The following is a 26,833-nucleotide window of genomic DNA, read 5'->3' as shown; positions in this document are numbered from 1 at the left end:
CTTGATGAGTGCAAGGAAATGTGACTCATTAACAACTATTTAATCAAAGTGTTACACAATCCAACTGTTGCTTTAAAAAAGCTTTCTTCCAAGTTTTGCTGTATTCAATTGCAGTATGAAACTCTGCATTAAACCACAGATTCTCCAAATTCAATAAAAGGAAACGTTAAAAGATATGTTTTTCAAATGCCTCCAGCTGGCCATGTGCCCTAATCACATACAGGCTTCAAAATGGTTTTCTACTGACAATAATAGGATCTATAAAGAGTATTGCTGTGGAGTGATTTGAGAGCGCGGGAGCATCCTGACCCTCGCCTCTGGCAAGCTGCGCGCACCTGGACAGGAATACAGATGGGCAGACGGAGGCCTAGCACCGAGTGCGGGCGGCTCCGAGCTGCAGCGGCAGGTTGCTCAAATCTCTCTGAGTGGAAGAGGACAGCTGATTAGCTGCTGACCTTCTGCCCTCGGAGGGCAACCTCACACAGCATAGATGGCGACGCAATTATTGCAATAATTCAGCAAAGTGGGAGTTTTTAAAAAGAGGTTGGTGGAGCTGCTCTCTGAGTCCCTGACCTTTACTGGGCTGTCCCACGTGACCGTGCGCAGCGCCTGTGGGAGATGAGCACCAGGGTCAGCCCCAGCTAGACTAGGGAAACAGGCGGCAGGGAATGAGGGGCTCAGGGAGGCTCCCCCATTCAGTCACACGGTGGGTCTAGACTCCTGCCTGGCTGAGGAAAGCGCTCCGGAGCAGACCAGCCCCATGTGCGGTCCACGTTGAGTGGACTCTGAGTGCTGGGTAGGTAAACACTTACAAGAGGCAGCCCCGAAGGTGGGGAGAACATGGACTATGGAATGGAAAGGTCTAGGTTCATAACATAGATCTGCCTCTTACACATCTCCCTCCCTCCTCCCTCCTCGGGATGCCGGAAAAAGTCACCTTAAGCTCCAGTTCCTTCATCTGTGAAGGGAGAGTTACAACACGTACCATTCAAGGGTTGCCGCATGGAGCGACTGAGATATCTCTGAAAGGGCTTTGAAAACAGCCAAATGTTACAAACATTGTCGAATGATGTTAAAGATACAAAAGAAATTCTAAACAGAGATCCTGACATGAGAGCCCTATTTCTTTAGGGAGAATTGCACATTCATCAAGCAATTTGAGGAAAATCAGCAAGCAGACAAAACCCACAAAATTACTCGATAATGACATGAATGCTTCTCATTTACCTAAGCACATATGTACGTCACATACCCACTTAAGGTTCTCAGAATGCATTCTTTCAGTTGAGTGATCCTCACAACAACTGGGGGATGGAGCAACGTTAGCCCTCATCTCCCTGTTATGACACATTTGTTGTGCCATGCCCTGGTCAACATGCTTTACGTGTTGTGAGGATCATGACATTCTTACAGATAAACAATGAGGTAGATACTAGTATCCTTTTAATTTTAGAAACAGGGAAACAGAGGCACAGAAAAAGCTAAGAAACATGCCCAAGATCAGACAGGTAGTTTAGTGCTTAGAGGCAAGTTAAGAGCCCAAAGACATGGCCTCCACAGTGCTACACCACCATCTCAGGTGTGGGAGCTGAGGTTCAGAGACCAAAGGACCTTCTATAAAGCAAGGGAAGATTCAGTATGAAATCATGGGTCTTTTGGTCCAGTGATCAGAAACCAAATGTTAGAGTAAAGAAGCTTAACCTATTAGCTCTATTTTCTCCTTGATTATATATTTTTAAATAAAATCAATTCATCAGAAGAATTAAACATTTTCAGAGTTATACATATTAACTTGGATAATTTAGGACCCAAGTTTGAAAATCATAGGAAGATGTAAGTTATTTCAAAAACTCCATCGACTAACATTTACATTTGTGGTCACTCCCTAATCTTCCACATTCCTCCTCATTCTCGATTTTTCTCTTGCCCTGGAATCTGCTTGTTTCAAAAGCATTTGTGTCTCCTGACCCATTTTGCTGTGAGCCAAAATTCCTGTAGCCTTTTGTCATTTGCTGCCTTTCCCCCTGGCTAGTCTGTTCTCATCTTCTTGATCAAATTCCTAAACAAATGCACAGCTCAGCTTGGTGTCACTTGGACTTAAGGATTCTGTTTCCTTCAGAGGAGATTTTAGCTAATCCCAGAGAAGGCCTCGATCCCACCGTGAGCTTTCTGAGTACTCAGGGCTGTCACATCATTTTGTCTGCCAAAGGCAGGGAAGGGAGAATACAACAGCCAACTATCCCCTTGTCACAGAATGTAAGTGCCCTTCCCTGCCTCTCTCCTGTAAGAAACAAAATAAATCAGTCACTCCTCCCATGAGGGTCCCCAAACTGGGAAAGATTCCTTCTTCGGCATCAGGGAGAACCAGATTTGTGAATTGGGAGGCAGTGTGCCCCAGAGCACAAACCCAGGCTTGGTAATCCATCAGTCATGGTCCTCCTCACAGAGGTGCTGAGAGAAGCAAGAGAAATGTTCTGTGGGAGGGGTTCTTGACAGTTTGGGTCTGAATAGATGGTTCCTAAATAAGGGACCAGGATTGGTTTGAATTTGGACCCACTATTTAATGGCTTTGACGTCTGGGTGTATCACTTAACTTTTCTGATCCTCAGTTTCCTCGAGTACTGTAGTTCAGTTCAACAGTTAACAAACATCCACTGAGGGTCAGAGTTAACTCATCAAACATTCATTAAGTACTTATCGTAAGCAAGACCTGTGCTTTCTCCTGGAAACACAGATGTGAATAAATTGGATACCATCTCTGCACCAATAGAAATATGGTCTAGAGTTAGGCATCTACAAAAAAATGAGGAAAATGCCTGACCGTAAGATTCCTTTCAAAATTCAGTGAAATAAGTAGAGCATGTGGCACATAGTAGGCACTCGATATACATTATAGTCACTGTGTCAGATCTTTAGAAATTTGCACATATAACAACTGAACCAATATCAATAGCTTCAATGGGATCTTACCTGAAAGCTTAGCCTGCTCTCCTTAGGGAGAACCCTTCAATTTAAGGGGATCAAGGACCCTCGTTATAGAAAACATAACATGAAAAACACATCTGAACTGAGCATATTCAAGTTTGTAAATATGGGGCAGCTAATTTTTTCATCATGCTCCCCATTTTCCATTTGGCATATATTGAATCCTTTTGAAATTTGACAAGTAACTTGGGCTTTTCAGTGAGAAGAAACTTAAGAAAGTTCAAAGCCATAATATTCCAGCAACTAAACTAGGCAACAATGACTACAAAATGGCATTTTAGAAATGGCCCTGCAGAAGTCACCCGGTAATGGCCTAGGTGGGTTAGACCCTCTCAGCTAAAGGTCAGGCCTGCTGTAGCAAAAAGGAAAAAGGAAATTTAGGCAATTTTCCAAGTAATTTAGGGGAAAAACACTTTTCATCTCCGTTCTCTCGAGGTACAATGATTGGCACAAATCTCTACCCTGGCAATGGAGACCAGGCCATTGTGGAACCAAGGCTGAGTCAGCCATGCAGGAAACGTGGAGTGAGGGCTGTGAGCAGAAGGGACTCAGGAGGAAAGCACATTCTTACTGAGCGTTAGCTGGATGGCTGCTCTGTCCACCACATCGATTTGTTCGCCTTTCATTTGCAAGTCACCAACTCAACACTCCAGCTTTGCTGATAGAAGGTGTTCACTTATATTAATTCATATGGAATTTTTCTGGTAGTCATTCTCCTCACTTTAAATGCAGCAGAGTGATGACTTCTGAACCCAGAGAGCAGGGAGCATTCGGAGTCAGAGAGGTGGGCAAACAATTGCACAGCAATCAGAATCAGAACTCGACAGGAAAAGAGCTTCCTCACTGGGCTGTCAACCAAAATCACATCAAACAATTTTAAAGGAACTAAGAACTTGTTTTCACGGCTTCTCCCTATCTGCATCTCTCTCTGGCAGGATGTTTACTTACTGCTCAGTCTGAGCAATTGCACCAGTTCACTAAAGATAAATAAATAAACCCCACCTGGTGACTGTTTTATCATCCTGAAGTCCAACCTCTAGGAATAATTTTGCCAAGTTGAGCTTTGGCAGGAAAGGGAACTTCTGGATGCAGTGCCCACCATCTTGGCTCTACCTTTTCTGGGCTATACACACTCAGTTACTTCAGATAAATCACAATGGATTATACCTTAACCAGGGAGGAAAATATTGTATGGGGGGAAACCAAGACTTTAGAAACAAAAAGGATTCTAAGGAATGATTCCATCACTTAGTGCCTGATTTTTGGTAAGTTACCCAACCTCTCTGAACTTGGTTCTTCATCTATACAATGAATATTAGTGGGTATTAACTTGTTAACATAAGTAAAGCCCTATCACAGGGCTTGGATAAAAACAAGTACGTAGTAAAAGTACCTTCGCTCATATCTAGTGACTATGCCTCTCTGCTTCTTCTTTTCTAGGGTTCAATGGGTGGACCAGAACCCAATGTGCAGATTCAACACTCTCTGATGCTGAAGGAGAATTTGTTACAAGGCAGCTCTAACTCTGACTTCATCCTAATTGTATTAAACTACTAAAGTTGATTTATCTTAGCAGGTGGTCTCTTGAGAGAGATGAAATAGACCAAATAATATAGACTGAAGCTCCAAATGCTGTATTAGATGTAATTTCCCTTAGTTCCTATGCACCTCCACTCCACTTCCAAATAGTTCAACAGAATAGAAGCAGAAGTCTGAAACAGCTGTTACACTTTAGTTTCTCAACTTAATTTTAGATGCCCCAGCCAAGTCACCATTAAGCAGTAGGAATAACGTTGTGCCCAGTGATGACATGTTTTGTTTATTTATTTTGATATTATGTTTACTATAAAGTCAATCTATGTGCATGAAGAAATGAAAACAATATAGAAAAGTGTGAAGTAGAAAGTGAGCACTTTCTATAATCCCATGTGGTTCCCCATCTCCCCAAACTCGACTACACATGCACAATGAATTTGGAGGCTGACTTCCAGATGGAGCAGATGACACTTGAATTGAGTGAATTCCATTCTTCTGGAAAACAATTTCACCATTCACAACACTCAGGGTTGTGACGTTCGTCGGGAGATAGTTCTAATGGAAAGGCAATTCTGATCTTTGTATTGGCTGTGGCATCCTTGAGGGGCTCGGACAGCCACTCTATAACTGCTATACAATCACTTGCAAATGTGCCCCTTAGTACTGTTGAAGTCAAATTTAATACCATGTAGAAAAGACCAAAGTATTTTGATTGCCATATATAAGTGGAAAAGATCTTTCAAATTCCTAAATTTCTTACCAGTTTTTTTGAGAATTGCCACCAAAAATAATAGCAATGACTTTTTCAACCCACAGGATATTCCTCAATTCACTGAAACAATAAACCAAACAGGCTCCATGTCCTTTATAGGTGCCCAGCACATAACTGAGGTATTAATATAAACTGCTTCAATTCTGTATTTATTATACACATAATGCATACAAAGAAATTTCTGCAATAGTCTTTTTATGGATTTTTCTCTCTCTCTTTTCCCACTTGGCCACACTGGTTGACTCCATCCTACTAATGCAATATCTCCCTAAAGCAAAATGGTAAAGATGGAAAAGTTTCTACTGAAAAACTGTCTGGCTTGAGTGATCATTGGTTTTGTGAGTGATAGGGATCACTCACAAAGAAAAGTCCAAATGCTTTTCATCCAGGGTTCTCCTTACCGTGATCCAGTGTACCTTTCCAGACTCTTCTCCCCCGATTACCTCCAGGCCATGGGCTCCTAAGCACAAGTTGGATTGCTTCTACAGAATTATTCCAGCATCCTTGCCTCCATGTCTGGACTATGGCAACTTATTCTAACCACCTGAAATGCTTTTCGCCAATTCTTCTGTATCTGAGGTGTCATATTTATCTGTATAAGAAATAAAAATGTGTTTCAAAACAGCAATGAAAACAAAATGACTGTAGCCACTCCTGCTGTGAACGTTGGTGTGGCAGAGATGAGTGGCTATTGGTAGCATTGACAATGTCCATATTCAAAGAAGACAGTCCTACCAAAGCATTTGAGCTGATCAAGATTAAGGAAACACTGCCTTAAAGGCTTTGTGCTGCTTAAACGGCACAAATAGTTGTAGAAGAGAAACCTCTGATATAGTAAAGTACTGTATTGTCCGTGTGTACCTAAAGTCACTTGGAATTTGGTTTAGGAAGGGACTATAGACAATTGTTCAATGTAATAGCCTGGGAGCCTTTTGTTGTCTTTTGAGAGTCAGCCAAGGTACACCACAGAGAGGAGCTTCATGAGATAACCAGGGGATGAAGTGGAAATATTCTCCATGAGAAAGACCTGGTCACAGAGCACGGCTGCAGGCCTTTTAATTATAGGGCTTTCCCTCCAACTTCCAAGCATTTTGGCAAAGTTTACTTAACCCCCCAGCTTTGTATCTATGGAAATTCAGGGAGTAGAGGAGAATATAGGGGTGGGGGGTGCCCAGCAGGTCAACACGGTGTGAAAAGGAAAGCACGTCCTAGAGGTGAGGCGCTCACAGAGATGGAGGACTCAACAGCAGTGGAGACCCAAAGCCAGGGTGGCTGGGAGGAAATTAAGACCCCATGAATCCCTGGAGTTCACGGACATGATGCTAGGTTCCCCCAACATATGTTATGGATATAAACCAGTTTGAGTTCAATCTTAAAGGGTACAATAACCCCAGAAAGCTAAGGGACTTAGGTAATATATGAGAAGGTGATATGTGAGCGAAATATCCATTCATGAAAGCCCAAATGAAATGCCATATTACCAACCAAGTAAGTAAAAATTAAGAGAAGATGGAAGAAAACAGGAGAGCGCTAAGAAACTGCAGAGCTGGAACAAGGAGAGGGGGCAGGTGGTAGACAGTTGTTTTCAGCCCTCCCTGTCACTGCAGCCTTGTGAAGCAATGCCTGTCAATCACTTCCCTCAAAAACCCTGTCTGTGGCTTCCCCCCATTGCTTCTGTATCCCCACACATGAGAAACATCCCCAGAAGAGACAGATAGTCCTTGCTGTAAAGGAGAGGACTTAGGAGAAGGAAGGAGTACAGAGATGTAAAAAGACTCATACTGAGGTTGCCCAAATGTATTTTCTCAGTGTTGTGCTGTTTGAAGTAAAGCTCAAAAGGTCTACCCACATTTGTTAAAAGAGAACTTCTAAACTGCTGGGCTTTATAATAATGATATTCCATCCATGTTTTCCTCTATATAAAGAGGATATTAAATATGTATTAGACATAGGTGACTCAAAAGTCTTAGCTGTGATTATTCTGTGAAGAATACAATTCAATTTTTCTAATCAAAATGGAATTTTAGCTTATCTTTGGAATTCTTGAAACTTACAGTATTGAAAATTTTCCTAAGTGTTTCTCTGTTAATTTGTTATAGCATATACATTAGAGCAGAAATTTCATTTGACTATGTATTTGTTTATAACTTAAAGCAATAGGATGAGGGAGAATAATAGAAACCTAGAATCATGGAGTTAGAAGGGACCACAGAGGTTGCCAAACCTTATGTTTTACAGGTAAGGATATGAAATCAAAGCCCAAGTGCAGAGAATTAGATTTTACTATTCTCGTTCTATTAACATTGGGTTTAACTAAAAGTAACAATCTCTCTAATAGAAGCTGTAAATTCAGGACCTACTCAGTGCTTATGCAGTGGTGATTCATGATGATGATGAGGGTGGGGATGACTCCATTATTAGCCCAGCTCTTCAACCCTCCTTAACTTCATACCCTTTACCATGTGACCTTTAATCTTCTCCCAGGAAGAGGGTGGACTGTATTTCCCTGCCCCTTGGCTTTGAGTTTAGCTGAGTGATGGGCTTTGTCCAATAGACTAAAGTGTAAGTGACAGCGTGAGAGCCAGATCTGATCCTGTACCTTAAGAGGCCTGTGGGTTTCTGCTCACTGTCTTGAGCCACACACATTACAATGAGAAGAACATTTCTTGTCTAAACCACTGGTTCAAGGAGGATGAGAAACACATGGAGCAGAGCCATCCCACCCCAGCCCACAGATGCACAGTAAGAAGCAGGGCTGTCCTGCGGCCTCAGTCTGAAGCAGAACCAGCCAGCCAAGCCAAGCCTGGATCAGCCACCTCCCTGCCAACCTACAGATGTGTAAGCAGTAATAAATGACCTTTGTTTTAAGCAACTGAATTTTTAAATGCCAAACGGCTTATTTTCACATTATCATATACATTCTAGGCTGTATTTTACCCCAAATCAGTTAAAGTATGCCATGTTGTGCAACTTCCTTGCTCAAAGGAAATGTTCCAGAAGCTCTGGATTGCCTGGAAATACATTTAAGTTCTTACCCTTGCTATGATTCTTTGCAGATTAGCCTCCCACGGTTTCCAACATGTTGCCTAGCTTCAGCTGGACTACTGTAATTTGTATGTGTGCCTAGAATACGGGCTTTGGAGTTATGAATATGGATTCAAATCTTGGGTCTGCCCATTTATTTGTTATTTGACTTGGGGCAAGTTCCTTTACATTAATCCCTGAGTCTCAGTTTATTTATCCGTATAATGGAGCCAACTATACCTACATCACTGGGTTATTATGGAGAGTCAGTTATGTGGTACATGGAAAGAACCTGCCATAGTGTTTGGCTTTTGGCAGGCCTGAGGGGAGGGAGGGAGTATCTGCTCTCTTTTTCTTTTGTTTCTACTTCCACCTGTTAAGGACAACAGCCAAAATCTCTGCTTTCCATCTAGGAGAATATCTAAGGTAAAACACAGCATCTCTGATGCCCATACACCTCACAAAAGAAAGGACAGTGGTGAATTCTGTTAGAAATTGGAATCCATTGAACTATATTTATTGGTGATCATGCTGCTGGTGCCAAAAGCCAGAGAAGATTCCACATTTCCTTTTTCGGTTTCTGCATTTTGTCAAACATAAACTACCTCTTCACTTGAGGTAACTACTCCACTTTATTTTCTGTCTCCAAATGGATGTTTACAGCAATCTTGAGGTCCTCATTTATCTAGCTGGTTGGGTATGGAGGTTTTGAGTCTGTATTTCAGGCCCAGTGGGATCTCTGTGGGTATTAGTATCGAGATTCAGAGTAGAGGGTATGAAGCCTGTTTTCAGTCTTGACTCTGAGACATGGTGTCCAATCCAATCTCCCATGCCATCAGCAATCTCCTTTATGTATGTGCTCCATTGGTCGGTACCCAGAGGAGAAGAGGGATTCCTTTCCCTCTTCTTTGCATCTCTCTACATTCAGCCTGCTTCCCTCTTCTTTGCATCTCTCTACATTCAGCCTGCTCTTCAAAAGCTAGTTCTAATCTTGCTCTGTGATCCCCCACAGTGAAAGGAAACTCCACTACCTCCAAACTGCAGTAAAGCTGATCTATCTATGCAGCTCGTGGGGCTTTTGTATAATTAGCTACTTTCTGTGTGTTTACATAAAATTGCCTCTTTCAGTTTATTCAGTCTTTATATTACTTTTCTGTTTATCTCCTTCAAGGTTAACCTGATGCCTTGCCCAGATAGATGTTCAAAAAGCATGTACCTTATATATAAATGATCTATTCTTGTGTATTCATGCCTTCTGTTCCATCCCAAAGCAGGCTATGTTGACAAATTTATGCGACACTTGACTTTGGGGATTTTACACTTTGACCAATAATATTGGTTTGTTGTTTTAACATATATTAGAACTATAATTGCTCATCTATTGCACAACTTCCTACGTCTGCTGCTGCCTTTCCTCCTTGCATACTTCTCTTCTATTTCCCCTTCAAGTCCCCCTCTCCCACCTCCTACCACCACTATACAAGCAATATATATTCAGTCAGAACTTAGGCTAAAAATGGTTCTCTGATCTCACCTCTCTTTATCCTCCCTAAACTGCCTGGTCTTTAAAGCAATTTTCTTTAATTGTTGATTTATTTAATTCCTTTGAGCCTATAGATTGACTCTCCGGTTCTATTTACCTTATTTCTTCTACTGCACCTTCCTTAAGTTGAAAATAATTAGGCCTCTGCTTTTGTTTGCTTGTGTACAAAACAACAGAAAAGTTGCCAGCTCCTAACATTTTACAAACAGAATTAATAGAAAAACAGCCACTGTAGGTTGGTAGCCTGGTGAATGTAATGCTAGGTTAATGTTGACTGGGTTGGATTTTGGATCGAATAGGGTTAAAATAGGCAGTGGTTCTCTTTCAAAAAAAAAAGACATGGAAATTGGAAGACTAAACTTTAGCACTTGCCAAATCGAGGGTCTCAGAATTGGAAATGCCCTCTTCCTGACTCTGTCAGGAAGCTCATGTTGATACAAGCACCAAAAAATGAAAATCTCTGTCAAATGTGGTACTTGATCTTGTAGACTAGCTTCTGCTTAACCTGAAGTGGTCAGTGGAGCATGGTACTGTAAATGGAGGGGAGAGAGAGTGACTGTTTACCCAAAACCTGAAACAAAGGCTGTGTTTGGAAAATACAAGATAAAAAAATATCGCCATGGTAACAAATTACTTTTATACTCACATAAAGCAAAAATAGATCTCTCTCTCTCTTCCTCTCTGAAAAGCACATATTTTAAATTACATGGAAGATTAAAGGTGATATGCAGAAACAGCTGCATGAATATGTTTTCATTTTTCTTCATTTGGTTTATACTAATGTCAGTATAAATCTGAAAGGCAGAAATAATTTTGAATTGGAAGCATCTCAGTTCCAGAGAGCAGGAGCAACTTAGAAAAGAAATGTATAATTCAGTCAAAAACTCTATTTTGACTGTAATATAATGATGGAAGAATTGAACTTATCAAAACAAAATGTTCCTGGCATCAGTCACCAAGGAAAATATCGTTTCTCCACGTATGTTTTCCCTTGTATTTGAAAAGTCCAAAAACGTTTTACTCTTCCCTTTGGCTTACAAAGTAGAATTCTTCAGTTTAACTTACATGAAAGATAAATGATATTTTCAGGAGTCCTTAGGTCTTTCTTTAAAATTCCAAGAGATGCTGCTCCATGTAGGAAATGCTGTAGAACACTGGTGTGGGGCCTGGAGAGAAAGGAGGAGGATACAATCCAGTTTCTCCAGCAGAGTTCTTGGAAGTAGAGTCCTAATAAGCACCCCCCAACACTACCACTCACCTCCCAGGTCAGAGCTCTCTACTGGCTTACCTGGGCATCACTGACCTGTCCTATGAGACATGAAAGTTAAGTAATAAAAAGTAGATATTTTGGCTTGATAAATTTTCTGTCACCAGTTTTATTTCCCTTGGAAGATTGTTTTCAACACTTAACAATAATCTTTATTTCCTTAGTGAAATCTAAGGAAGATCCTTTATACGGTCTTTCCCAAAGCCAGAAAACTATCTGATGGACCATATGAAACTTCCATTTTACACAGGTCAAAAACAACCAAATATTAGCAATTTCATAGGGTTTAACCTAGAAAATATTTTATCTGTTCTAATGGTCATAGGACTTCCCTCTAAAGCACTAAAACTGTTGATGATTTTCTTCAAATCCATCACAACTTTTTTTTTTCTTTCATAGATAAGAGGTGAAAGGCCTTCATACTTAGTGACGGGTTGTATTTCTACATGTCTGACTCAATAAGCCCAAACCTGAACTTATCATCACCAACAACAACCGAGCCAGTCTACTTCTCTATTTCAGCAGTTGGCTCTCACACACCTGATCAGAAGTCTGGGAGGAATCCTCAATGTCTCTCGCCTTCAGTTCTAAGTATCAATATTTATAGGCACTGAGTTTCATCAATTGAAATCTTTCATCCTCAAACTCAGTGATGCTTACTTATCACTACTGTAGTTCACACCTGCATTTGTGCAATAGTCACATGAATAGTATCCCTATTTGCATCTCCTCATTCAAAGTCAAGTTCCACTGCTGCCAGAGTAGTTTTTCCAATATTACAAATCTAAAATATCCTTCTCCTTGTCAAAAACCTCACAGTTCCCCATTGCCTAGGGATAAACTCAAAATTCCTAAATTGTAGCCACCTTGAACTACCAGGTCCTTTTATGCTTGTTTTCATTTGCTTCTCTGGCTGCTGTTCCTTGAATAGCCAACCCTACCCACCCACTCCCCAACTGTTGTCCAGCTTGGAAACCCCTCATCAGCATTTAGGGCCAAACTCAGAGGCCAGGGAAAACTCCTTCATCTATTCTCTTTAATGTCCTGACATCCAGGAAAAGAATCTCTCTCTTCTGCCTGAGTCCTCTGTCCATACCCAACATACATCATAGGTAGTATGGTTACTTGTATAAGTAACTCCACCCTGGTCCACAGATTGTGAGTTTCTTGAGTATACATAGTTCTAGTCAACTTTCTTTTCCAAAAATCCAGCCTAGGTCTTCACCATTATTCATTATTGAAATGCATCAAATGAATCACTGCATATACCTTCCAAACACTCTAATCACTTGGAAATAAGAATTTGGTTTATTTACAAGTTCACTCATTACCTAAGAATATAGTATCTTTCATTTTTTTTATTTTTGGGGATATTAGTTCTTCCTTTTAATATTGTTTTACATGTAGACTAGACTTCACTCTCAAACACCTGTTGTTATTGTTGTGTTTGGTTTTGGTTTTGGTTCCTTATTTTCAATTCTGAGCAAGAATCCCTTGAAGCCATGTGCACCCAAACTGCCTCTGAAGATCTCATATGCCTACATCCATTTTCATGTTACTGCCATAATCTTTCATTAATCCAGATTTCCTGGGTAATGTAGAAGATGCTATTGATTTGATGCTCCCCTCCACATCATACTCACCGACCTCTAAGTTCATTTTGTTGGGTTGGACAGTATCTCACCTGCTGACAACCAACTGCCCAGCTCATGCACCCACCTGCTGCAACCACCCTGTTCCTGTTTCTCTGCCGGTAGGCTTTCCCAGCTCTATAGAAGTTTGAACGCAAACCAGGAACAGAGTGGTTGCAACATGCTATACATTTTATTCCCCAGGGGGCAATTTTCAGACAATGATAGACAGGACTGGGTGGATAAATACCCCAGCTTCCCAATCCATGAGGGGAACAACTCTGAGATGCGTTCTACTCCATTCCTCAGGGTTCCCCAGTGGAATAGTGCCTCAGGTGCCCACAGAGGTAACACACTAAGTAACAACTTTTAGTGGTGCTCCTTCCTTCTCAATTTCTCTTTCCTTTCTGTTTTCCATTTCCTTTCCTGTGCTTCCTTTGACCACTTCCTAAATAAATGACTCACACCAAGTCCTTGTCTTAGAATTGCTTTGGGGGAAACTAAAATTAAAGTGAGGAATATTTGGGGGACGTAGTGTCCAGGCAGTTCAGAACATCTATAAAACCAGGGTGTGTAACAAGAAAGTCACAACATTTTAGAACAAATAGCACCATAAAGATCATGTTGTCTTGCTTACTCTCTCTCGCTCTATTGCCTCTGATCCCCCTGGCTATCCTGCTTTATGTCTGCACAATTCTTTGTTCCCTTATCACTTGGCTTAAGTGAAATGGTGACTTTTTCCAAAGTAACTAAATACACAGGCAAAAGAAAAATGCAAACCAAATATAAGACATCATAGGGCTTCCCTGGTGGCACAGTGGATGGGAGGACACCTGCCGATGCAGGGGACACGGGTTCATGCCCCCATCTGGGGGGATCCCACGTGCCACGGAGCAGCTGGGCCCGTGAGCCATGGCCACTGGGCCTGCGCTTCCAGAGTCTGTGCTCCGCAAGGGGAGAGGTCACGGCAGTGAGGGGCCCATGTACCGCCAAAAAAAAAAAAAAAAAAAAAAGACATCATAGAAGCACAAAACTTGACAAAGGTACTTTATGAGTTTGCTAGAGGTGCTGTAACAGTATCCCACACTGGGTGGCTTAAACAAGAGAAATGTCTCACGGTTCTGGAGGCTGGGAGTCTGAGGTCGAGATGTTGGCAGAGTTGTTTTCTTCTGAGGGCTATGACGGAAAATCTGTTCCAGGCCTCTGTGTTTGGCTTGTAGATGGCCCTCTTCTCCCTGTCTTCTATGCGTGCCTGTCTGTATCCAAATTTCCCTTTTTATAAGGACTCCAGTCATATTGAATTAGAGCCCACCTTAGTGACCTCATTTTAAATTGATAACTCTGTAATGACCCTATCTCAAAATTAGGTCACCTTCTGAGGTACTGGGAGTTTGGACTCCTGCATATCTTTTTTGAGGGGACACAATTCAATCATAATGGTTGACAACACAGATCCCTTGTGAAACTGAAGTGGGAGGCTGCCTCTACTTTTCTTATACAAATACGGACATCCAGAGGCAAGTTCCCTTCTTCATTTCAGCCCAATCCAGTTTACTAAAGGGCTAATCCTACACCTGAGGTAAAGATCAAGCAGTTTGTTGCTGCTGTTAGATTTACAAGGGTTGTAAAGTTTAGTCTTTTTGCAGCAGGTTGAACATTCTTAGAAAATGTTCAGATCCTTATGATTTGAGCATTATTTTTCATGTAAATAAAATGTAGTTCTAATTAATGCATACTATGAAATACAATATCCTCCTTTGATAAACATGCTTGCATACCACTGTACAAATTGTACAAGGATTGAATGGACACCTTTACATATATAGTTTGTTTTCGCACATTTGTAAATGTTTTTTCTGAGATGCTCAGAATTAAAACCATTCGGTTAGAAGTGTATATCATTCAGAAGGTCCAGATTTCTTTCCAAAAAAGCTGTACCAGTTTTTCTTCTAAGAGCAATGTGTGAGTGAATTGTTCTCCCACATTCTCATTAACAACAGATATTATCAGTTTCTTTAACTTTTGCAAATTTGATGAAAAATTGATATCTTACCCCTATTTTAATTTGCATCCTGTAATTAAAGGGAGTAGGATGAGCCTATTTCATTTATTTGTCTATTTCTCCCGTTAGCTGCCTGGTTATAACATTTGCTCATTTTATGGTAAGTCTTTGGACATTGTCTTATGTATTTGCAAGAGCTTATTAGATATATATTTGTGAGTTAATTCTTAGCTGGTTTTTCATTTACATTAAGCTATTTATTGAATATATTTTTATGTGTAGTATGAGTTAGGAATCAATTTTTTCCCCCAAGTGGAGAGATAACTGTCCCCAAACTATCTTTTGTTTACTGACTTGATCAAAAACATATAATTTTAATGTCAAAATTCTCTATCTTTTCCATTGATTTTCTCTTCCTACACAAATCAAACTACTTATATCAATTATTAATGCTTTAAAATGTTCTTGCTATCTGGTAGAAAAAATCTTACTATTTGTCCTTGTCTGTTTAGAACCAGCTTATCAAATTCCATTTGTGTGTTTTTGTCTTTTTGCGGTACATGGGCCTCTCACCGCTGTGGCCTCTCCCATTGCGGAGCACAGGCTCCGGACGCGCAGGCTCAGCGGCCATGGCTCATGGGCCCAGCCGCTCCGCGGCATGTGGGGTCTTCCTGGACCAGGACACGAACCCGTATCCCCTAGCATCAGCAGGCGGACTCTCAACCACTGCACCACCTGGGAGGCCATCCATTTGTGTTTTGACTAGAATTGCTTTCTATGTATAGATTAACTTGTCCAAAAAAATTCTTTCCCCCATTGAATTTTCTTCTCAAAATCCAACTGTCCATAAAGTATTGATTTATCTCTGTATCCTGTTATCATACTGTCTTGGTAACTGTAGCTTTATAATAGTTTGAAACCTGATAGCATAAGACTTCCAACTTTGTACTTCTTTTTCAGGAATGTTTTAATTCTTCTAGGTAATTTGCACTTCCATGTAAATTTTAGAACCAATTTTTTAATTGCTTCAAAAAGCCTTATTAGGATTTTGATTGAGAGTGCACTGAATCTATCAATCAGTATGGAGAGAATTGATATCTCAATAATATTGAGTCTTCCAATCCACAAATGTTTCCATTAATTTCAGTCTCCTTCAATCACTCCCAGTAATGTTTTGTAATTTTCAGTGTAGAAATCTTGCAGTTGTTAAATTTATTGATGTTGTTCCCCTAACAACTCTAAACATTTTTATACTACTATACATGATGCTATTAAATTTTAGTCCCATTTTTTTTGGTGAAGTTTATAGAAATCCAATTGATTTTTTTTATATGATGGACCTTGTAAATCCTGTGTTCTTGTGGAGTCACTTACTAGCCTTAATATCTCTTTTGCAAGTCCCTTAGGATTTTCTAGGAATATGACTGTGATCTGTGAATAAAGACATGCAAATGTGTGTTTTACACACATATAGATATAGATATACTTTATTTATTTATTTGTTTATACTTTATTTATTTATTTCCTTACTTCATTAGCAGTGACTTAATGACTTCCAGGGCAATGCTGAATAGAAATGGTGAGAATGGAACCCTTGTCTTGTTCCTGATTTTAGGATAAAATTGTTAAATGTTTCTCCTTTATATATAATATTAGCTGTAGGATTTTTGTATGCATACTTTATGAGACTGAGGACCTTTCCTTCTATTCTTAATTTTCAGAGAGGTTTTTTTTTTTTCTATCATAAATGGGTGTTAAATGTTTTCATGTTTTTCCCTATATCTTTCAAGACAATAATATAATTTTCTCTTTATGTGTTTTTCAGTGATTGGCTCTTGAATACTAAACAAATTTTGCATTCTTGGATAAACTCCATCTAATGTGCCATATTTTGAGTTTTAAAAAGTATTTTACATGTTATATTTATTATTAAATATTTAAATATAATATAAATTTTAATATTTAAAATACTTTAAGTATAATTTATTTATTAAATGGTATACTATAATTAAATTATTATCTTTAAAATTTATTAAATATATTGCTTTTTTTTTTTTTTTTTTTTTTTTTTTTTTTTATGCGTTACGCGGGCCTCTCACTGTTGTGGCCTCTCCCGTTGCGGAGGACAGGCTCCGGACGCGCAGGCTCAGCGGCCATGGCTCACGGGCCCAGCCGCTCCGCGGCATGTGGGATCTTCCCAGACCGGGGCACGAACCCATGTCCCCTGCATCGGCAGGCGGACTCTCAACCACTGCGCCACCAGGGAAGCCCTATTGCTTATTTTTATTTAAAACATATTTTATATATATTTACACTTTCTTGGATGTGATTTACATTTATTGTTAAGTATTTTACATCTATATCCATGAGACATACTGGTCTTTAATTTTCTTTTTTTGAAATGTCCTTGGTGGCCTCATAAGATAAGTAAAAAAAATATTCCTACCTCTTCCATTATCTGGTAGAGTTTTCATAAGATTGGTATTATTTCTCCCTTGAATGTTCCTTAGAATTTATCAGTAAAGCACTCTGTTGAAGATTATTTTTAATTATAAATTCAATCCCTTCAATAGATATGAGGGTATTCAGATTTTGTTTTTCTTTATGTGTCCATTTTGTGTGAGTTGGTAAATTGTGTATTCCAGTTTCATCTAAGTTGTTTAAATGTATTGCCATAAAATAGTTCATAATATTTCCTTGTTATCATTTCAATGTCTGTAGGATCTCTGGTGAAGTCCACTATTTCACTCCTGATGTTGGTAATTTGTGTCTTCTCTCTCCTTTTTTCCTCTTAATTTTGCTAGGTGTTTATCATTGTTATTAATATTTATGAAAAACCTACTTTGGCTTTTCACTATTATTTGTTTGTTTTTTTCTACTTTAAATATATTAAACTTGGACCATTTCAATTATCTCCGGTTAGCTTCCTAACTGTCACCCTACTTCCACTTGACTCTCCCTTCTATTATCAACACAGAAGTCCTGGCGACTTTCATAACACAAAAGCCCTATCATTTTCCTCCCATTCTCTTTCCTTCTCTGCCATATCTTCTCCAGCTCCCTCTACCTCTCCAACTTCTCTCTAATCACAATGGCTTCCTTTCTGTTCCTCAAACACTTCAGTTATGCTACCATTTCAGGGTCAAGCTTTTATTCAAAAATAACCTCCTCGAACAAATTAGGAGGGGAAGGCTCCTTCCTTAATCAGAAAAGATATCTGCTCAAAACTTTCAGCAAATATCATACATAATGGTAAAATATTAAATGTTTTTCATTTCAGATTGGGTTTCAGATGAAGATGTCTGCTAACACTGCTTTAATTCAATATTTTACTAGAAGTCCTAATAATGGCAGTAAGGCAAGAACAATTATAAAATTTCTAAAGATCGAAAGGGAGGAGATAAAACTGTTATTACTCACAAATTACATATGCATATAGAAAATCCAACAGATAAAATATTAGAATTAAAAACTGAAGGTACCAAGGTCACTATATCAATACACATAATTATTTACATTTCTATAAATCATCACAAACAAATTTGAATCTTAATATAATGGCAAAACTACTGCAAGAATAATCTTAATGATTGCAAAATCTCTACACTAAAAATCATAAAACACTGAGATAAATTAAAGAATATCAAAGCAGAGGTATATACTATGCTCATGGATTGAAAGAGTCAGGATTGTAGAGATGTCCCCAAGTTAACTAACAGATTCATTGCAACACTAATAAAAATCCCATGAGGATTTTAGAGTGGAAATTTCAAGATTATCCTAAAATTTACATGAAAATGTAAAGAATGGTCAAGATAATCATAAAGATCTATGTTGAAGCACTTTCATTACCAGATATCAAGCCTTATTATAAAGCTGTGGTTATTAACAGAGCATAGTAACTGTGCAAAGACAGACAATTAGAACAACAAGCTAGAAGATAGTGCTCAGGAACAGACCCACATATTCAGGCATTTGATTTATTGCAAGGATGTCTCTGCAGATTTGTAAGGAAAGAATGGTCTTTCCAATAAATGGTATTAGATAACCATAAAGAAAAAATATATATATACAATTATATATAATATATATGATATATAAGGTATATCATAACTCCTACTTTACACCATCCCCCAATATCAGTTCTTGGTGGATTTAAGTCTAATTATGAAAGATAAAACAATAAGGCTGATGCAAGATTACATAAGAGAATATCTCCATGAGCATGGAATATATGAAGATTTCTTAAACAAGACAAAAAACAGAAACCATTAAGGCAAAAATTGCCTTTAAGGCATTAAAATAAGGATGACTTTCATCAAAAGATACTATTGAAGACTGAAGAAATACTCATATCCACAATATATAAAGATCTCCTAATAATCAACAAAAAATGGCAAAAGACTTGAACAAACATTCCATAGAAGAGAATATCAAATAGACTAACAATTAAAAACTTGATCAACCTCCTCAGTCATCAGAGAAATACAAATTAAAGTCACAATGAAATACCTGTATACGAACATCAACATGCCTAAAATGAAAAAAGATGAAAAATATCAAATGTTGATTAGAATGAAAAGCAACTGGAACTCTTACGGACTACTGATGGGAGTGCAATTTGGTACCACTAGTTTGAAAACTGTTTATTCCACTACAACTGAATGTAGGCATAGCCAATGACCTGGTAGTTCTGATCCTAGGTATTTAACCAACAGTACTACATAGATGTATACACAGAATTTTGCATACAAGAAGTTTCATTGCAGTGCTATTTATAGTGGTCAAACACCAGAAATAACCCAAATGTTCATCAACAGTAGAATAGACAAATGAATTGTGATGTAGTCATACAATGAAAATGAACAAACTTCTACATGCAACATCTTAAGTGCACCTCACAAACATAATGTTGAGCAAAAGAAACCAGATATAAGAGTATAGATTATATATTCCTAGTTACATTGTTCAAACACAGGAAAACTTATTAACGGTATAGAAATCAGGATCATGGTTATTTTTAAGAAAAGGGACATAGTGATAAGTGGGCAAGAAGCAGATGCTGAAATATAATATTTCTTGATCCAGAATACTGGTAATGTCTTATTTCTTTATCTTCATTTAAAGATGTTTTCATTTCATGAAAATTAATGGAGCTTATGATTCATGTGATTTCCTGTATGAATATTATATTTCAATAAAAATGTTAATATGTTAAAAGTTGACTTCTCCATGAGACTTTTCCTAACCACCCCACTGAAAGTTACATCCTCCTCCATACTCCATATCTCCCTTCCCTGCTTGATTTTTTCCTTAACCTATAACCTTCTGATTTATTTGGTTTCCCCTAGGAGACTCTAAGACAAAGATTCCAGTGTGAGCAGTTCGTTTGGAAGGTGATACAAAGAAACACAGGCAGGAAGGGGTAGGGGAGGTGAGACTGGAAGGGAAAGAAGGAAGTATAGTTACCCTGTCAAGTGAGCTACTCTGTGGAAAAACTGGGGCTCAATCTGCCAGGAAAACTCTTGGAAAACCTTGGAAGAACACATCCTTCAGAGTTATCCCACCTGAGAGTCGAGATTGCTAGGATATTTTACAAGTAATTTTCTGTCAGTTGGTTGAGGGCTGCTCCCAGAAATGCCTGGCCTCCCACCTGTCCAGATGGACCGGGCTCTGGGGCAAGCCCTCAGATCCAGAGCTTCAAGGGCTGGCAGTGGGGTGTTGGGATGTCTGCACCAAGGGGAGAAGGGCTGCTGGGATATGGACTGGACGAGTTCCACGTATTTCATCTTCCTTATTTCCTGAACCCCCCCCACCCTAATTAGAGTACGTGCTCCAAAAGGACAGGGATTTAGGGTTTGGGGGTCTGTTTTTATCTGGCATGTGGAATATACTCAATACACATCTGTTGAATAAACAAATGAAGAACGAGAGTGCCATTTCAGTCTATTTCATGGTCATTTAAATTATCTTTCAGATGTACATTAAAAGAATTAAAAGGGTTAACCTTTATTTTTTGAATTCATTGACAATAGTCTCCTGTGCGGCAAATATGAAAGCTTTTCTCTAAGCTGCATAATTCATGGTCTTTTCTGTTTGTTGATGTGATTGACCTCTTTGCTAGAGGTGGAAAATGAGATGGCTGACACAAAATATTCTCTAAAGAAGCAAAGTATTTGTTATGCCATATATATATATATATGGCAGCTGCAATCCAGTCCCATTAACTCTTCTAGGTCTTGATAAATTATTTGATGTGTATCTTTTAATGGATTTTTTTTCTCCTTGATAGACTATGGTGTTCAGGGTGGCTTTTAATTTTTTTCCAGTTGTATTGTAAAATAATTAACATACATACTATAACTTGAAGATATATATAGCATGATGGTTTGACAAATATATTGTGAAATGATGACTACAATAGGTTTACTTAACATCCATTATCTCTGTTGCATCTTTAATACAAGAAAAAAAAGAAAAAAGTTCTCCTTGTGATGAGAACTCTTAGGATCTACTCTCTTAACAACATTCATATATATCATACAGCAGTGTTAGTCATGTTGTACATTACATCCGTAGTCCTTATTTGTCTTATAACTGGCCTTTCACTTTTAATAACGCTAATAGTCATAATGACTATTATGGCATTAAAGACTGTGCTTTCACAGTCTTTAAATTATTTGTTTGTAAATAAATTATTAAAAATTATGAATAACGACATGTATACAACCCTGACACCTTAACCAGTTCTAAGTGACACCTTCAACTCTTGAAATTTTCTTTAGCCAAGTCATTCCCTCTTACAGTCTCCTCTCCTTGTCAATCATAAGCAGCACATACTCTGTTTGGAAAGGCCACAGGTGATCTTTTTAATAAATAAAGATCATTAAAATTAAAGGCTTCTCGCGGCGAGCCGCTTCTGACCAGCAGAATGACGAATCACCACACGCTAGATTCTTCTCGCATCACACTTTATTGGAGTACAGCTTGGTTTCGGGCGGATGGAAGGAAGACCCCGTACGCTCGAGCCTGTCTGCTTATATAAGGGCTTAAGGACTCGTGTAAGTCCCTGATTCGTCCGTATGGTTATCGCATTTTGCAAGCCGGACTTTGGATAGGCCACTGCTTCAAAACCTGATTAGCATATTAGGTGCATACGCCCTAGCGGCATACTTAGTGCATGCGTAATGGCTATCCGGCCGCGCCCTACAGCTTCTGACTTTGAAAAAAGAACCATCTTTTCTCCCAGATTTTGACCTCTTTCCACCTTTCATTACTCCCAGACAGCTGCTGCTTGTTGGCCTGTTCTGAACCTGGGCCCTTTATCCTTGCACAGCTTTAATACAGAAGGCAAAATCACCCTTTTCCTTTGCCTCTACTTATACAATTTGATTAAAATTCTGGAAATTGGCTAAGAAATTATATTAATGACCACCCATAATATCAACCTCTCTATTGGTTGCAGTGTGAATTTATTTCTTTTTCCTTTCACTATTATTGGTTTGCTGACTGAATAAAAACTCTTTAGTTGAAAATGATTCCCTATAGAAAAAGAAAATCAAGACTTGCTTAAGTAGAGGTGATAAAACGTATCTCATGTGATATGTTTTTAAAGGAATAAGGTGCCCATTTGTGTCATCCAATCAGCAAAGATTTATTTATTATTATTTTTTTTTTGCGGTACGCGGGCCTCTCACTGTTGTGGCTTCTCCCGTTGCGGAGCACAGGCTCCGGACACGCAGGCTCAGCAGCCATGGCTCACGGGCCCAGCCACTCCGCGGCATGTGGGATCTTCCCGGACCGGGGCACGAACCCGTGTCCCCTGCATCAGCAGGCGGACTCTCAACCACTGCGCCACCAGGGAAGCCCAACAAAGATTTTTAAATGCTGACTGTATATCAGGCACTGAGCTAAGTAATTGGACTATAAAGTCAAATAAAATACCTTCCTGACCTCAAGTCTAATGAAGGTTGAAATAAGTGCATGGGTGATTATATTTTACCTTAGTAAAAGCTATGATAGAGGTATGCAGAAAATGCTACGGTATTATAGAGCAGGGATAAATAAATAAGATGTGGATGGTTAAGAAAGGCTCGGTGAGGAAGAATGGAAGAACAGAGTAATCTCAGACAGAGAGAGAATGTCTCAAAAGCCCAGGGGGGTGGTGGAGTCTTGATAGATGCAGCATGTAGAAATGTGGTGATAATTGTATGTACTAAGATAGAAGCATGACTTTACTCTAAAACCTCCTACTGAAGGAAGTTAAGCATAAAATTATTTATATTTTAAAAAATTCCATTCGTATCAGAGAAAGATGGATTGACGGGAGACTAGACTGGAAACAGAGAGGCTAGTTAAAAGATCCAGGCAAGAATAGTAAGAGCTTATACGACAGCTCTGGTGACTTTAATGGGAAATGGAGAAGCAGGAACAGAAAAATAGATGTCATAGGAAGTTTACAGGATTCGGCTAATTAATTCTAAAAAAAAAATAGAACTGTCATATGATGCAGCAATTCCACTCCTGGATGTATATCCAAAGAAAACAAAAACACTAATTCGAAGACATACATGCACCCCGATGTTCATAGCAGCATTATTTACAACAGCCAAGACATGGAAGCAACCTACATGTCCATCAACAGATGATGAATAAAGAAGATGTGGTATGTATACACAATGGAATATTACTCAGCTATAAAAAGAATGAAATTCTGCCTTTTGCGACAACATGGATGGATCTATAGAGTATTATGCTTAGTGAAATAAGTCAAAGACAGATACTGTGTGTTATCACTTATATGTGGAATCTAAAAACAAATAAAACGAATGTACGTAACTAAACAGAATCAGACTCACAGATACAGAGAACAAGTTAGTGGTTACCAGTGGGGAGAGGGGAGGGGGAAGGGCAAGACGGGGGTATGGGATTAAGAGATACAATACAAACTACTATGCTTTGTATCTACTATAAAAAACAAGAATATACTGTACAGCACAGGGAAATACAGGCATTATTTTATAATAACTTTAAATGGAGTATAATCTATAAAAAATTGAATCACTATGTTGTACACCTGAAACTAATATAATATTGTAAATCAACTATATCTCAATTAAAAAATATCACATTGAGGGCTTCCCTGGTGGCGCAGTGGTTGAGAGTCTGCCTGCCGATGCAGGGGACACTGGTTCGTGCCCCAGTCTGGGAAGATCTCACATGCTGCGGAGCGGCTGGGCCCGTGAGCCATGGCCGCTGAGCCTGCGCGTCCGGAGCCTGTGCTCCGGCAACGGGAGAGGCCACAACAGTGAGAGGCCCGCGTACCGAAAAAAAAAAAAAAAAAAATCACATTGAATGCAAACAATAAAATAAAAAATAAAATAAAATACTCCTAAGTTTCTGGTTTGGGCAACTGAGTTAATGATGGCTCCATTTGCTAAGGTGGGGAATATGATAATTGGTTGAGAACTGGGGTGGGAGTGATGTGTTCAGCTTTAGACATGATGAATTTGGACTACCTATAAGACAGCTAAGTGAAAGAGTTCAGTTGACACTTGAATATAAGACTTGGAGTCCACTAGAGAAATCCTGACTGAAAATATAAGTTTCTGGAAGTGTTCATACTATGCAATAGTTGAAGCCCCAGGGGTTAATTATGTCACCCAAAAGAGTGTGAAAAGTAGGAGGGTTAGAAAATTAGGTGGCCCTAGGGAGCTTCTATTGTTAAGGCATGATCCAGAGAAAGGGTAGCCCCAAAGACATGAGAGAAACCTAAGAAATAGTTATGTCATGGAGATAGAGGGGGAAAGAGTAATTCTCAAATATTACACAGTTCAAAAATCATATCTGACCTTCAAACAATATGTGGACCCAGAGGACTACATGAATGCTCAACTTGCAGCATTCAATGTTGCTGAAAAGAGTAAAGGATAGTGAAGAGAAGCAATGGATGAAAAATTAGAAATTGGAAAAACAGAAACAACATGTTAAATGAGAATATATGAAACCAACACAGTTGTTTATACATGATCACTTGGAAAATCAGGCAAAAGCCTAAAACGTTTTTCATCTTAAAACTATGAGAGCTCTCTGAGGCTTTTTTGGTCCCTGCCCCAGTCTTTCAGGGAGGTCAAGTGTTACCATATCTATTTAGAGATGTGCCAATTGAGGCTCACGGTGATTTGTATGATACTCAGATATGAAAAATAACCCCCCAAGACATTACACTGTGCTTTTTCCTATCCTTATCCCTTTCCTATCAGAAAAAAAAAAAAAAAATTGTTTACTATCAGTTAGTTTGGGAGTCTATGCTACCTTGTTTGTTAAATTTCACACCTCTTTCTTTTGTGATATAAATGTTAATTCTGAATTTAGGAGAATTTTGAATGAAAATAGTAATTTGTGACAAGGGTCATAAATGGATTGCCTGGTATATCAATTCTAGGCTACCTTAGAAACTAAGTTTTGTTTAGTAAAATAGCTTTCAAGGTTCTTCAAAAGAAAAAATCAACAGAAACCTCTCTTAAAGTTAAATAACAAGTAGGATTCAACACAGTATAAAAAAAGAGTATCCTAATATTCTATACAGTGATATTTTATTAATAAATATATATTGTAACATTTAATTTACAGGATGTATTTTTGCACTGTATTTTTTTTAAAGTCACTTAATGAAGTTGCTTCAATAAACATAGCAATTCAAACTTGGGGTTGTGTTAGCAAGTTGAAGATGTGTCTGCACCTAATGTCTGTCATGGCTTTTGCTTATTCAGCTTGGAGAATGTCCACACTCACACAGATAAGTGGTAACAAATGGTACTTGGTCTTTTTTTTTTTTAACCAAGTGGAGAAAGGGGGGTGGGATAAATTGGGAGATTGGGATTGACATATATACATTACCATGTGTAAAATAGGTAACTCATGAGAACCTACTACAGAGCACAAGGAACTCTACTCAATGCTCTGTGGTGACCTAAATGGGAAGGAAATCCAAAAAGGAGGGATATATGTATACATATAGCTGATTCACTTTGCTGTACAGCAGAAACTAACACACCATTGTAAAGCAATTAAACTCTAATAAAAATTAAAAGAAAAAAAGAACTTATAAAAAAAAAGGTACTTGTTCTTTTAAAGCAACTTACCTTGCATTATCACAATACCCTAGTTATACAGAGGTGGCCAGAGGTTTATCCTGAGGACTGCACAACAATGAATGAACTTAGGATCACAGGATAGCAAACTGGTTGGTTCCAGTGTTAAAATTTTCTATATGATACATTTTTAAATGCATGTTGGTTTTATTCCTGATTAAAATATATTAAAAAATAAAATTTATAGTAAATTTCTGTCAGATCCCTGAAGTGCATAATCTTTTGTGGAAAATATGTTGATATTTCAAAGTCTAATAAACTTTGGTATAAAATAGTATTTTTCAAAGTAGAAATATTTATGAGACCCTTTTCATTTTTTCATAAACTTTTTATCGTAGAATAGTTTTTAGATTTACACTCAAATTAGAAGGCTAATACACAGGGTTCTCATGTGCCCCGCACCCAATTTCCCCTATTATTAACATCTTACATTAGTATGGTACATACACCGCAATCAATGAACCAAGATTGATACACTATTATTAAAGTCTGTACTTTATTCAGACTTTCTCAGTTTTTTCCTAATGCCTTTTTTCTGTTCCAAGATCCCACGCAGAACACTACGTTACATTTCGTCACCCTGTCTCCTTAGGCTTCTCTTGCTTGTGACAGTTTCTCAGACTTCCTTGTTTCTGATGACCTTGACAGTTTTGAGGGGCATTGGTCGGGTATTTTGTAGAATGTAATTCAGTTGGGATTAGTCTAATGTTTTCCTCATTATTAGACTAGAATTACAGGTTTGGGGAAGAAAGACCACAGAGGTAAAGTGCCATTCTCATCACATCATACACTCAACATGATTTATCCCTGTTGATGTTGACCTTGACCACCTGGCCAAGGTAGTGTTGGTCAGGTTTCTCCACTATACAGTTACTCTGTTTCCTCCCTTTCCACACTGTCTTCTTTGGAAGGAAGCTGAT

This window comes from Phocoena sinus, chromosome 18 (genome assembly GCF_008692025.1).
Source record: "Phocoena sinus isolate mPhoSin1 chromosome 18, mPhoSin1.pri, whole genome shotgun sequence".
In the NCBI taxonomy this organism is placed as follows: Eukaryota; Metazoa; Chordata; class Mammalia; order Artiodactyla; family Phocoenidae; genus Phocoena; species Phocoena sinus.
This window is presented reverse-complemented; position numbering follows the sequence as displayed.